Raw genomic sequence first — 15,126 nt, 5'->3', positions numbered from 1 at the left:
TAGATATCAAATAAACCAGATGTGGTTGCATATCCCTGTAATCCCAGCACTGGGGAATTGGAAGCAAGAGAACCAACTTTGAGAAAGTTTCAGGCCAGCCAGAACTACATAATGACATTCTGTCACAAAACGGACCCTGATACGTACACACTTCAAATTATTAGACTACTGAGGGCATTAGCAAAATGTACATGTACTTTCCAGTACTCACCCGTGATGAAATTGGTGCATTCAGAGAAAGTGCTGGCAGTGTAAATTAGCACAATCTTTTAAAAGCAATTCAAAGAGCCTCAGTACAAATGTGAGTCCCAAGGTGGGTGGTCCCAGCACTTCATAGGTAGAAGCAAGCACAGCTCTGTGAGTTTGAGGCCAGCCTGGTCTACAGAGCAAGTTCCAGAACATCCAGGGCTAACCATACAAACGTCTAAAAGAAAAAAAGAGAGAGAGAGAGAAAGAAATGTGAGTCCCTTTTGCCTCACCAGTACACTCCCAGAAACTTCTTGAGAACAGTCCTCCCTCAAGAAATAACTACATGCACAGCAATGTTTCCTATGATTTTGTTTGTGATAACTTGTAAACACAGTAAATTAACTGATGTGTATAACATTGTATAACTACACAGATAAGAGGCTGACTTGGAAACATTTGATTATGTAGTAAATTATAAAAGATACAATTCTCTAGTGTTACTAAGAACTATTGAACTACAGACTATAGATGTTGCTTTTCTTTACAAGATCAATTGTGTATTTTCTGCTTTTGTATCAGCCAAGAGCAGCAGGAAACAGATGGACCACTCAAAATGTGTAACTGAAGAGAAACAATGTACAAAGATAGGGAAACTGACAAGGAATTGTGACCCGCCCTACGTCTGCAGGGAAGTCACTATCAATCATCGGCCTAAAAGGCCAGAGAGATGAGACAGTTAGCAGTGCTGGTTAACTCTAAGACAGGAAGGACCAACAAGATCTTAAAGGCACATATACTTGCTTTCTTCCAACTCTGCTACAGTACCTCACACTATTTGAACCCAAATGGACACTAAGGTCAATTGAGCCCAGGTGAACTGTTTTTCATGGTCAGTCTCTATAGAAAAAGAGCAGAGTGGAGGAGCGTGAGGAATGGGTCAAAGGGCAAAGGCAGCTATCTAATTATGTGCAAACTGGGATTGCAGATGTAACTCAGTGTTAAAGCACTTGTCCAGCATGTACAAGGTGCCTGAGTTCAACTACATAAGAAAAAAGAAAAATTTAGAAATTAAAAAAAAAAAAAAAAAAAAAACCCAAAAAACCTAAGCATGTAGTCAAGGGAACCTGGGAAAGCAAGTTATCTAGAATTTGAAAGCACAGGTACCCAGGAAGCAGGACAGATAAAGAGGGCAGGAAAGACTGATTCATGCTGAGGCGAGGGTGATAGCTCCAAGTGAGGCCATTCTATTGTTTGTTATAACATTGCACCGGAGTGTAAGCCAGAAAAAAGTTAATCAGAAACGTACATAAAAAGGTTGGAGAGCTACCTCACTTGGTGCCAAGTGCTCTCTACACAGGCCTGAGGGCCTGCATTTGTTCCCCAGCACCCACAGAAGAGGCTGAGCGCGAGCCAGGTGTGGCAACCCATGCCTTTGATCCCAGCTCTCAGAGGGCAGAGGCAGGTGGGTCTCCTTCAAAGTCAGCCTGGTCTACAGAGAGAGTTCCAGGACAGCCATGACTACACAGAGAAACCCTGTCTCAAAAAAACAAAAAAGCTGGGTGTGGTGATACACACTTGTAATGAAAGCGCTAAGGAGGTACAGGCTGCCAGATTCCTGGAGTTCACTGGCCAGCAACCTAGCCTAATCAGGGAGCCCCAGGGACCAGTGACAAAACGTGGGCTGGAGAGATGGCTCAGCCGTTAAAGGCTAGGCTCACAACCATAAATATAAGAGTTCGGTTCCCAGCACCCAAAAAAAAAAAAAAAGCCAAAACATCTCCAAAAACATGGTAGACACACCTGAGGATCCACACCAAAGGCTGATTTCCTTCCTCTATATACACACCCATACAACCCCCCACCTACATATACATGTACAAAAATCATTTTTAAAACATTTAAAAAGATGTATATGAGCTTAAGCAGAGTTAAGTCATCTGTAGCATACACCATAGACAGTAGTGTAGATTTCTCTTTCCTAGCAAAACTTCATGCAGTCAGCACATAATTATGCGGTACCTATCCTGTACCAGGAACTGCCAGGCCCTGGGGACTGAAGCGGAAACAAAATTAACCTCCTTGCTCTGTGGCGTTTACATCCTGGTGGGGGTGGGCAGACAATGCTTAAGTGGTGATAAGAGGACTAGAGGAAAGCGGAATAGTTCTGCCCACTCTCCTACCTGCGATAAACCTCTTGATTTGAACCACATAATGCATTGTGTTCCAAACCCTCTGGGCAAACTGAGCCGTTGGTGTCTGTCACTTAGCCTAAGATCATAATGTCCGTAATTGACCATCCTGCCTCCTGCATCCTCCAGCTTCGAGGATCACTCTGAAATAAGTCATCTCAGTATTCTGCTTAAAACTCTTCTATAATATTGAGTAACAGCTAACCTGCTTATCACCACCCCTTTATTTTTTCGATTTTTAAATTTTTATTTTTATTAATTACAGTTTATTCGATTTGTATCCCCCCTGTACCTCCCTCCCTCCTCCCCTCCCAATCCCACCCTCCCTCTTCCCTATCCCTGTCCTCCTCCCCTTCCCTCTGATTCTAGTTTATCAGGAGTGGCTGCATTGTCTTCTTCTTGGCCTGGTAAGGCTGCTCCCCCCTCAGGAGGAGGTGATCAAAGAGCAGGCCAATCAGTTCCTGTCAGAGACAATCCCTGTCCCCATTACTATGGAGGCCACTTGGACACTGAACTGCCATAGGCTACCTCTGTGAAGGAGTTCCAGGCCATCTCCATGAGTTGTCCTTGGCTGGAGTATCAGTCTCAGAAAAGACCCCTGGGACCAGACTTCTTGGATCTGTTGCTGTCCTTGTGGAGCTCCTGTCCTCTCTAGGTCTTACTATCCCCCACTTCTTTCATAAGATTCCCTGCACTCTGCCCAAAGTTTGGTTATGAATATCAGCATGTGCCTCGATACCCTGCAGGGTAGAGCCTTTCAGAGGCCCTCTGTGGTAGGCTCCTGTCCTGTTCCCTGTTTTCTCCCTCCTCCTCGATGTCCATCCTTTCTGAATGGGACCACTCCTTTCTTATCTCCTGTCCATCCTTCATTTCTGCCTCCCTCATTCCTTATTTTCCTTTCACCTGCTATTACCTGTAGTTTATTGAACATGCCACGTTGCCTCTAGTTTCTGGTGCGTTCTACAGACTGTGTTTCTGCTCATTTTCTTTTTGCATTATTTGGGCTTGAAGCCAGGCTTTGCACATGCTAGATAAGAGCTCTACCATGAACCCTTTCACTCTTACCTTATTTTTAATACATATATGCATTTTCCATATGTGTGCAGGTGGTGTGTGTGTGTGTGTGTGTGTGTAGATACAGAGGCTAGAGGACAACCTTGGATATTGTAATTGTTTTAAGATTTATTTATTATATATACAGTGTTTTGCCTGCATGTATGTCTGCAAACCAGAAGAGGGCACCAGATCTCATTATAGATGGTATGGTTATGAGCCATCATGTGGGTGCTGGGAATTGAACACAGGACCTCTAGAAGAGTAGCCAGTGCTCTTAACCACTGAGCCATCCCTCCAGCCCCATCAGATGTTGTTTCTCAAATTTCCTTTCACCTTGCTTTTTGAGATGAGCTCTCTCATTGACTTGAAGCTCACAGGTAAGAGGCTGGCTGAGTATATCCCCCAGGGATCCTCTTCTCTCTGCTTCTCCAATGCTGGGGTAACAAATATGAACCACCACTTCTTACATTTTTACATGGGGATCAAGCTAGAAGTTATTGCCCCAGTTCAATTTATTTATACTATTTTTTTATATTTGTTCATTTTATTTGTTTGTTTGTAGTTTTTCAAGACAGGGCTTTTCCAGGCTTTCCTGGAACTCACTCTGTAGATAAGCTGGCCTCAGACTCAGAGATCTGCCTGCCACTGCCTCCTGAGTGCTAGGATTAAAGCTGTGTCCAACCATCGCCTGGCTTCAAAATTTTATTTTTATTGAAACATTTTTTTACATTTTATTTTGTATGCACCTGTGCCATGGTGCCATGTGCTGAGGTCAGAGAAACTTAGTTCTTGTCTTCTATCATGTGGGTCCCAGATTGTCAGGTTTGGTGACAGCCATCTTTACCAACTAAGCCATCTACCACCACCATCCTCCATCTTTGATTTTGAGTCAGGATTCGCCCTAGTTTTCCAGGCTGACCTTGAACTCACTTTGTAGCACTTGAATTCATAATCCTCCTGTCTCAGGCTCCTGAATAGCTATGATTACAAACTTGTACTACAAGGCCTGGCTTTATTTTATTTTTTTATTTTTAATTTTTTCAAGACAGGGTTTCTCTGTGTAGCCTTGGCTGTTCTTGACTCACAGAGATCCACTTGCCTCTGCTGAGATTACAGGCGTGTGCTGGGAGCCTGGGACTAGAGACATAGCCCAGCAGTTAAGAGAGTGCATAGATTCTCCAGAGAACCTGAGCTCCGTACTGTCCATAGCTGCAGATAACTTCCAAAAAGCATCCATATACACGCGGCATACACTTACACAGAAAGGTACACATAAGTAAAAATAAAATCTTCCTTTTTAGTATGCCAGGCCTCTTGGCCTGCTCCAGCAATCCACCGGCTCCTCCCCAGCCCTGGGAATCACAGGCAGATTTCATTATGCCTGGCTTTTCTGCCTGAGTCCTGGGGACTGAACTCAGGTTGTTACGCTTAGAAGGCTGTCTGAGCCATCTTCCCAGACCTCCCTCAAAAAAAATCCATATTTTTAAAAATTAAAAATGGTTTATGAAAAATAAAGTTGGAAGTGGTAATGCCTATTGTCTCAGTGCACAAGAGGCAGAGGCAGGAGGATCACTATAAGTTCAAGGCCAACCTGGTCCACGTTGTGAGTTCCATGGTAGCCAGGGTTATACAGGGAGACCCCTAAGAGAAGAAGAAAAAAAGTTGATGTTGAATGTATTTTTGTATATTTACTAGCTATATAGATTTTTTCTCTTTCATGAAGTTTCTGTTTGTGCCTCTTTTGCCTTCTTCCTTTTCTGGGAATCCAGGGTGCCTTTTTTCAGTCTAATCAAATACTGTGCCACTAAGCCACTGTGCGTCATCCTGTGTAAACTGAGCTTGCCTAACGTGTGAGGCCCTGGGTTTGATCCTCAGCACTAAAACATAAACACATGGATTACTTAAAGAAAATCCACAGTGGCACACACCTATAATCTCAGCACTCAGGGAGGCAGAGACAGGGGGATCTCTGTGAGTTCAAGGCCAGCCTGGACTACAAAGTGAGTCCAGGACAGTCAAGGCTACACAGAGAAACCCTGTCTCAACAAACAAAAATAAATAAATAAATAATTGAAAAATTAAAAGAAAAACAAAACCTTTTTTTACTGCTACCTCCACCAGCCTGCCTCCAAACAGGAATAATTCCCATGAACTTTGTTCCATATAGATAGAAATATAAGTGTAGTCATTGACACACACACACACACACACACGACATAAACGCTGGGCTCCACGCTCACTCGACCGTTGCCCTACCACTGAGCTGCATCCCACGACCAAAACAAATATTTTTAAAGACCAGATCGTTCTGTGTAACCAAGGCGGGCCTCGAATCTCAAACTCATTATACAGCTCAAATGTGCTGGCTGATTCTGTGTCACCCTGACACGAGCTGGGTCATCAGAGCGGAAGGAGCCCCAGCTGAGGAAATACCTCCAAGAGATCCAGTCGTAAGGCATTTTCTCACCTAGTGATAAGTGGGGGAGGGCCCAGCCCACGGTGAACGGCGCCTGTCGGGCTGGTGGTCCTGGGTTCTAGAAGAAAGCAGGCTGAGCAAGCCCTAGAGAAGTAAGGAGTAAGCAGCAAGCCAGTGAGCGGCATCCCCGCCCCCACCGCGGCCTCATCATTAGCTCCTGCCTCCAGGTTCCTGTCCCGGCTTCCTCTGATGACGAACAGCAATATGCAAGCATAAACCAAAGAAACGCTTTGCTCCTCAATTTGCTTTTTGGTGTTTGTTTCATCACAGCAATAGTAACCCTAACTGAGACACCAATCTGGCCCCAAATTCCCAGTTCGGCTTCCCAACACTGATTACAAGTGTACATCACCACGTGCAGTCCCTCCCACACATTTTTACCTTTGTTTCATTACGTAGTCACTCATTTATATCGTATGTGGGGAGCATGCCGCCACACTTGTGTGTGTGTCAGAAAACAACTTTCCAAAGTCAGTTCTGTCCTTCCACCATGTGGTTCCTGGGCATCAAACTCAGTTCTCAAGTTCTCAGCCTCGGCAGCAAACTCCCCTACCCCCTGAGCCATCTCTAAGACTATATTTTGATATATCTCTCTCCCTTGTTTTTTTTTTTTAATTTATTTATTTACTGTGTATACAATGTTGTGCCTATAGGCCAGAAGGTACCAGATCTCATTTTAGATGGCTGTGAGCCACCATGTGGTTGCTGGGAATTGAACTCAGGACCATCTGGAAGAACAGCCAGTTTTCTTAACCTCTGAGCCATCTCTCCAGCCCTCTCTCCCTCATTTTTAAAGATCATTTTTAAGAGTAAGAACTGCATTGTTTTTAGCTGTTGTCACAGCAGCTGTGGAGATTACAACCGGACTACCGACGTTGACTGAGCTGCTGGAAGGCAGCAGAGCTTCTCAGAAAATCAAAGTGTGAACAGAATAGATGATCCAAGCTGGGAGAGGTGGGAAGGCATACCAAAAGCCTTGACTGTTGCACTGAAGGATTTTTGGGTTTGCTTTTGTCATGCTGGAGTCCAAACCCAGTACTTTGTGAGCTGGCCAAGTAGGCTACCACTGAGCCACACCCAGAAACCTAAAGCATTTTATTTACATCACGGAGGTGGTGGGAGAAGGCGTTCAAGACCTTTAGATGGATGAAGTTATTTGCTTTACTTTTTTTTTTTCCAGAGACAGAGACATTGACAGCCTGGTCACCTAATAGCTTTCTGCAGGATGCTGAGGAAGAGAAGCAGGACATGAAACTGGAGACTGAATCAATAAGCCCAGGTGCTTTTAAAAAAAAAAAAATGCTGGTTAATGGGCTACATAGGGAGTGAAGAATTAACTTACAGCCTGTAGTCATTCATTCAGAAACACTTAGGGGCCTCCTTCACACAAGACACAGGCTGAATGCTGGGAACAGACACCACCTAACATCAGACTAGGGTGCAGAGTCGTACCTTGGTCAAAGGCAGACTCATGCCAGCCCTCTGCATTTCACCTCCTGCCAGGTGACCTTGGCTAACTTACTCAAGCCATCTGTACCACACAGGTGTTCTAGGCTTGAGCACTAAAGCTACCCTCACAGGTTCAACAATCCTCCACCCTTGAAAAGCACTTAAAATTCAGTGCCTGTAGGGAGCCCTGGAGGTGCCTTGAGACAGAAACCTAAGTTTAAAAAAAAAGAAGCAGAAGCAGCAAAGAAAGCCTGGGCTGGAGTTCTGTAATGTTAGCTAAAGTGAGTAAACAGAGATAGCCAGAAGGGAAGTGAGTGCAAGGAGGAATTCTTTTTCTGGTTTTGGTAAAGTTTTTCAGTTTGGCTTTTTTTTTTTTAACCTTTTGTTGCTCGGTTATAGTAAGGTTATGAGAGATCTGTGTTTCTTCTTTTTCTTTGGAGATTTATTATTTGCTATGTATATAGTGTTCTGCCTGAATATACACCTGTGCACCAGAAGAGGGCACCAAATCTCACTTTTGAACTCACCATGTAGTTGCTAGGAATTGAACTCAGAACCTTTGGAAGAGCAACCAGTGCTTTTAACCTCTGAGCCATCGCTCCAGCCCTGAGAGGTCTCTATATTTCTTAAGTGCTTCATGCAGTCATACTGTCAGCCCCAGATTGGGAAAACTGTCATTATCATCTTCCTCACCAAGGTGTTTTCTCAGTCACGTTCAGGGCACTCGATCATGTTCTGTTGGAGCTGTAAGGACCCAATTTCTTCAATGCCAGCAACTTCCTCTATCAGAAGACACAGCCTTTCCTTCTCATGGAGCTCATCTGCCTCCTGGAGGAAATAAGAAACAATGTCAAGGATGGTGATGGTGACCTTCATGTCTGGGGGAATGAGCAGATTCAGCAGCGGCCCCCAAGACTCCAGAGTACACAGCACAGTCAGCCGCAGTCACTGTCACAGGCCCTGAGAGGTCCCTGTTGCCAAACTAGTCACAGTCCACAGCTTCTTTATGAACTCTGAATTGTGCATTCTTTGGTAAGGCTACACACCATCAGCTGCTGGACATAGTGGCTGGGCCCAGCAGCACCATTGCTCAAGGCTCACGCAGTCTCCTTCTGGAGAGAGGACTTTGGGTGCTTCAGGAGCTGACCTAATACCTTCAGCATGCCAGCGCTGATGGCCATCTGGGTCTGTTGGTCTGTTTCTGTGACAATGTAGCCCATAATGCTGAGAAAATGGGTCAAAACATTGAGATCCCAGTTGGTCATGAACTCAATGAACCTGGGCAGGACGATAGAGAGACTATCTTTTATATTGTATGGAGGCAACACCTGTCAATAAAAAGACCTACGGCCTATAGGAAAGGGTAGAATAAAAGATGGGACATCTGGTAAGCAGAAAGGATCCTGAGCCAGTCAGGAGAGATTTGTCCAGAAAGATATGAGAAGGACAGATACATGCTACCTGAGCAAAGGTAACCAGCCACATGGAAGAATGTAGATTAGTATAAATAGAATAGTAAGTTGATAGTCAGAGAATAAGCATCAAAGGTTTTTTTTTTATGTCAGTTGTTAAAAATAAATGTCAAATGAGGGAGGGAAAGGAAGACAGGGCAGGACACGGTGGCAGAATCCCCTCTATTGGTAATAAAGTTCCAGGTTCATCCCATCGTGGATTTCATAGTCTCCCAGAGACACATGGTCCTTAAAAACTGAGTAACACTTCTTAAGAATGATCTTATTCCAGCCAGTGCTGGTTTGCACCACTATCAGTTCCTTGAGTCCTGGATCGTGTCCTCGGCGTTGCACTTCATGCGGACTTCCTTTCCTAGCCAGTCGCTGCAAACCACCTCAATCATTGTGGCTGGAGCTCTAATCTGCTCCTTGACGTGATGATCGTTGACTGTTGAAAACCCTAATTCGAAGCGGGTGTGGTGGGGCATGCCTGTAACCCCAGCACTCCCAAGGAACAGGCAGGCGGCTCTCTGTGAGTTCAAGGCCCTTATTTGACACTGGGATTGATGCTCATTTTTAACAATTCACATGAATAAACATTTTGATGCTGCAAGAAAAAGAATAAAAAATTTAAAATAACAACATAAACTGATAAGGATTAGATTCCAACAGAGAAGGTGTCCTGAATAAAGAGAGGACATAGTTTATCAGAAAGCTTGGGCATTGGGATGACCCTGGAACTTGATGACTAATAGAGGGGATTCCTCCACCACGTCCCACCCTGTCTTCTTCTCCCTCCCTCCCTTGACACTGGCATAGATGCTGATTTCTAACAATTGACACGAATAAAAACTTTAATGCTGCAAAATAAATAAATAAATAGAAAAAATAACCGTCTTTTCAAATGATAATTTACCTTAGGTACATTGCTTTATTGGCATGAAGTAAAATATATGTTTTCTGCCAGGTGTGGGAGCGATGTGGGGGTTTGGGGGGTGGTCAGAGGCTGGGATGCGCATGCATATGTAACCCCAGCACTCTGGGAGGCAGAGGCAGGTTGATCCCTGGGAGCTTGAGGACAGCCAAGGCTACACGTTGAAACCCTGTTTCCAAAAACCAAACCGACCAAAGAAACAGAACCAAAATGTGTTTTCTTAAACCACATGTCTTAGTTCCTTCTTAGAATCTCTGACTGCAGGTTGTCACATGGCCCCCGCCATCTTGTATATCAGCTTTTGAGTTTTCTTCAGAAAGAAAAAGGATGTTTTTGTTGTTTGGTATTACAAACAGTTAAGAGAGTAAAAATGTTTTAAGCAAATTCAAAGGGTTGCTACAGTTCAAACTCATTCTCTCTCTCTCTCTTTCTCTCTCTTTGGTTTTTCAAGACTAGGCTGGCCTCAAACTCACAGAGATCTGCCTACCTCTGCCTCCTGAGTGCTGGGATCAAAGGCTTGCACCATCGAGCCTGGCTTCAAACTTCTTTTCTAACGAGTTGGAGTGATTTGGAGCTGAGGTAAGATGTTCAAGTAGAGTGATGGTATCCATGTGTTTATCCCAGCTTAAACAGTCACATCTCTATAACTTACTTATTTTCTAAACTGTAGAGTTGCAGTGAGTAAGGTTGTGGTGGTGGCACCACCAAGGGACAAAACTCAGGAGCAGCTCCTAATTGGTATGTTGGCACACTAGAGAAATCACATACCACATTTACAGATTATTATAAAAAACCCTCTACAGGGTTATTAGAAAGACAGCTGATTTACAGTGGGGACAGGGACAAAGAGCAGCTTTTGCAACTGCAGGTCACCTCAGCTCCGTGCAGGCAAACCTGAGCATTACTGAAACAGACGTTCCCCAATTACAAAAACATATTCATTGGGGAATTGGCAACTGGAGACTCTTCGTGAAGCAGCAAGGAGTCCACCAACATTTGCGTGTTGGCTTCTATTGCAAACACTTTCCATATATGAAGAACAAATATTCTCTCCTTGAGAAACAAATCTGCTATTTTATGGGACACAGAGAACCTTATACTCCATCATTGCCGAGCACCCTGTAGTCATAAGGGTGCCTCTTACAGTGATGGACTGGATGGTTCCAAGGCCCAGTCCTTCACAGGCTTAGCCATGAAGGTCAGCTATCACAGTGGAACTGGTACCTATCTGAAGTCCTTTCTGACCAGGATGTGCTAGCAAAGGGCTCAGAGCCCACCCACGCTGAGGAAATAGACCAGTTGCCTCTAATCTCCACTCCTAAATAGCTCATCCCTCCCCCAAAAGAGGCACCTATTGAATTGTGAGGACCAAAGGAATGGTCACAGCACTTGGCTACTGCATGGATTTCTGATGCTCCCTCAACCACTGATGGAACCAAAACTAATGGAAAGCGGCAGCCTATGGTGGTGGGGGATGCAATGGCCAGTACTGAGGAAGACACCACAGAATCGGTGCAGCCCTGTTGGCTACATGACAAACAACTAGGAAAGCAAAAGGAAAATCTCTACCTCCTCCAGGTCATGGCGCATGTGCAACGGTATAGCTATGTGGTCATCGAAACGAAAACCACTAACTAGCGGATAAATGGCAAAGGTGTCTGGTCATGGGAGGCTTGAATGGAAATGGCAAAACTTAGCCAAGGTGTTTGTAAATATATTTTGAGTTTCCCAAGTCATTATTCAGGGCGCTATTGGTGCAGGAGGAAAAACCCACACTACAGAGTACCCTTGTGGCCATCACATGATGAATTTGCTTGTTGCAGCCTTCAGTGAGCTAGAAAAGGGCCCAGCAGGTGCCTGAGGGGCTGTCATCACGGTGCCAAAGGAGCTGACAGAGTGCAGGCAGAATCAAGCACCATCAAGCCACACCACCTCCTCGAAACGGTTTGAATTTTTGTTTCGACATAGGTTGGACAAAGCCCATGTGATGTACCCCCCCCCAAAAAAAATGTGATTGGTATGTTTGTCGACATAAGGTTGAGCAGGCACAGGATGGCATTGTTGACAATGATGTTGTCTGTGGATTCTGGGCCATCACCGGCTCTATGACTAAGGGCCCACACTGCCTGGTTACACGTGCTCAGATGCTGGGGAGACAGGAGTTCCGTCAGGGGCTGGATGGCACCCCTTTCACAATAACGCTGGAAGCCCTTGAGGCAATGTTGGTGAGAGCCCATGCTGCCTTGAACTTCAAGTTGGAGGGAAGTGCCTCCTTCAAGAACTCTACCAACAGGAATGAGCCCTGCCACAGTAATCAATTTCAATGGAGGGTTCTTTCCCTGAGATAGCCTTTTTCTGGCAGCCAGGACACAGGATTGGATCTGAGGTACTCACACCCTCCCATTGTGTCTTCCAGAGTGGCACCGGCCACTTTAACTGCTGCTCGAGAAACCAAGTCATTGGGGAATTGACTGCTTCTTCTCCTGAAGGCTTGTTCATCTTTCTCGGCCTTTCAGGATTCCGAAGTGGGCTTCTAAGGTGCATGTTGAACGGAGGGAAAAACCACCAATGGAGAGCTGCTCTGGCTTTTCTGTTTAAGCCAGGGTCTCTCATAGCCTAGAATGGTCTGTAGTTCCTGATCCTCCTGCCTCTGCTGTTGTTTTTAACAAAATCTCTTTTTTCCCCCAAGACAGGGTTTCTCTGTGTAGCCTTAGTTGTCCTGGACTCGCTTATGTGGATCCGCCTGCCTCTGTGACTACTGGGATTAAGACATGTGCTGCCATGCCCTGGTATTTTTAACAAAATCTCAACCATTGTACTTTACCGATAAAGACTAGGGAGCCAGACGCTGGGGTGGAAGCCTGCGAGCTCAGAGAGGGACAGAAAGCACCCAGCTGACCTTCCCCCTCAGCCAACATCCCAAAAGGAAAAGGCCAGCTCCCCATGCTGTCTCAAAAACCCTCGAGTACCATGTTCTTCCTTCTACTTCCTGCGCACCTGAGCATCTCTCTATTAACCCTCCCTACTTCCTCTGATTCACTATGGTTTTTTTTCCTATGTTCACTTCCTGTCAACTGGTTCCTTGCTCTGCCTCTTGACCTGCGTTTGACTTCATTTACTCCTGTTTACAATATTCAAGCAGAAAGCTCTTAAATTAAAGGTATATAGTAGGGCTGAGGCACACCACAATTAGAAATAGGTTTTTTTTGGTAAGCAACACAATCTTGGGTTTCACAGTGTGATCAAATATCTTGCAACATTTCTTTTTTTTTTTTTTTTTTTTTTTTTTGTCTAAACAGAAAGGAAAGGTTTTAACTGTATCACAGTAAAACTATTTACAGTAATGAAGCTATTTCTACCAAGCTTTCCACAATGTCCATCTTGGTTGTATTTGGCTGTTTTGGGATTAAATATTTTTGAGTTCAAAGTTCTGTAAAATGTCCATGTCAGTCTCCATGGACTCCACAATTTGAATGTCCTGAGCAGTTTGTATTCTTTGGGTGGTGGTTGTCAGCCTAGTGGCAATCCTGGCTAGGAAGAACACAGCAGTCAACCCAAAGGTGTCCACTGTTTGCTCAGAACCTGCCGGCAGAAGCGGCTTGGGGCAGTTTTTCCCAGTGGTCAGTGTTCCCACGGTTCAGGTGGATTCATCCTGGCAGGGCCCCATCATCTTGGAGACCTCAGGGTTACTGTTAGGAATGGTCATGGGTTATTGTTGAAAACTTAGCAGATGTCCACAAGGTTTGAGGACCATGATGTACTATTAAGTACATCGAGGTACACAAATTTTGTTCCTCGTTACCTGCTTCAGACTCAAACATGAAAACATATACAGGAAGCTAGATGAAGCTTATTTCTAGAATGAGTTGGTACTCTGTATGGCTACTAGTATAATGACAAAGTTTATATATACATAATAATCTTATAGGTTTTGAGGTAATATTTATGCCTTAAAAGTTTTAGAGAGTCAAATGAAAATGGAAAGTTATGAGATTAGTGGCAATAGACTAGTCACTTATTTTTTGTTTTCCTCTGCCCCACACCAGGTGGCTCTTCTGCTATGAGACAGAGATTTTGAATTCTTCTTTAACAAGCATGGGGGTGAGTTCAGAGAAGGAGAGAGGCACCCTCCAACCCCAATGCCAGCTTTAATTTTGAATTGAATGGACCACAAAAAGACTATTTGCCTGTCGGGCGTGGTAGCACACGCCTTTAATCCCAGCACTCAGGAGGCAGAGGCAGGCAGAGCTCTGTGAGTTCGAGGCCAGCCTGGTCTATGGAGTGAGATCCAGGACAGCCAAGGATACACAGAGAAACCCTGTCTTGAAAACCAAGAGATAGAGAGAGAGAGAGAGCATCTGTCACTTTCTTCTGTGGAGGGCAGCAGCGGCAGGCTGGAGGTGGGCAGTGCTGCTTGGGTTGCTCTTTGGGTTCTCTTTCTTCAGATGTTTCACTGTCCAGTAGTTTCCGGAATCCTTAGCTGTATGCTTTTATTCGCCTGCAAAGATAAAAGCAAAATTCTGCCCCAACCCTAACTTTGTGGGGATTTCCTTTTTTGGCAGGTTATAGCTTTCCTAGGGAAAAATAGTTTTTGGCAACAACAACCAAAAATAAATAAATAAATAAATAAAAATGTCTCTTTGAACTGAAATTTTAAAAATTCTTTTGTAACTTTGAAACTAAATATACCTTACTATGTGTGGATAAATATACCTATATTTCCCTTTCTCTTTATCTATGAATTCCGGGTTTAAGTGAATTTATTTTTAGATCACAAAGGACATTCACTTTGAATTTCAGCCTGCCTTTTACAAGTAGCTTTCACATTTAAGTCCCTGTAATCCTTGTCTGCCTGCCTCTACTGCCCAAGTGTTGGGCTTAAACACAAACTTTGTTCCTCGTTACCTGCTTCAGACTCAAACCTGCAAACACATACAGGAAGCTACATGTAGCTTATTTCTAGAACAAGTTAGTACTCTGTATGACTACCAGTACCATGACAGATACCCACAGCCTGGCTATGGGTTCCTTGGAACAGTTATTCTCATAGGGTTTTCCTACTTTATTCTGGTTCTCTTTTTCCCCTTATGTTTTAGTGTTAGGGGTAAACTTTCAAGTTTATTCTGAATTCATTCCCTGGCAAATATTAATATTCTAGCCTTAATTAAACATAATGCCAATTTGTCTGCTATCTCATTATTTTCAGATGTTTTGTCTGTCTTGCCTGTATGACCTACATAAATTTGATGTCTTGGCTAAGTTTTGCCATTTCCGTTCAAGCCTCCCATGACCAGACACCTTTGCCATTTATCCGCTAGTTAGTGGTTTTCGTTTCGATGACCACATAGCTATACCGTTGCACATGCGCCATGACCTGGAGGA

The 15,126-nt window shown here is 44.3% G+C and overlaps 2 pseudogenes; both read right to left on the bottom strand.

The window, feature by feature from the left end:
• Positions 1 to 8,048: 8,048 nt before the first annotated feature.
• Positions 8,049 to 13,124, bottom strand: LOC110565532 (importin subunit alpha-8-like; annotated as a pseudogene).
• Positions 8,684 to 9,693, bottom strand: LOC110565535 (ubiquitin-like protein 5; annotated as a pseudogene).
• Positions 13,125 to 15,126: the final 2,002 nt, after the last annotated feature.

The sequence above is a fragment of the Meriones unguiculatus genome, chromosome 14 (genome assembly GCF_030254825.1).
Source record: "Meriones unguiculatus strain TT.TT164.6M chromosome 14, Bangor_MerUng_6.1, whole genome shotgun sequence".
NCBI classification, from domain to species: Eukaryota; Metazoa; Chordata; class Mammalia; order Rodentia; family Muridae; genus Meriones; species Meriones unguiculatus.
Note: the sequence above shows the minus strand (reverse complement) of the source record. Positions and strands in the feature narration are given on the sequence as shown.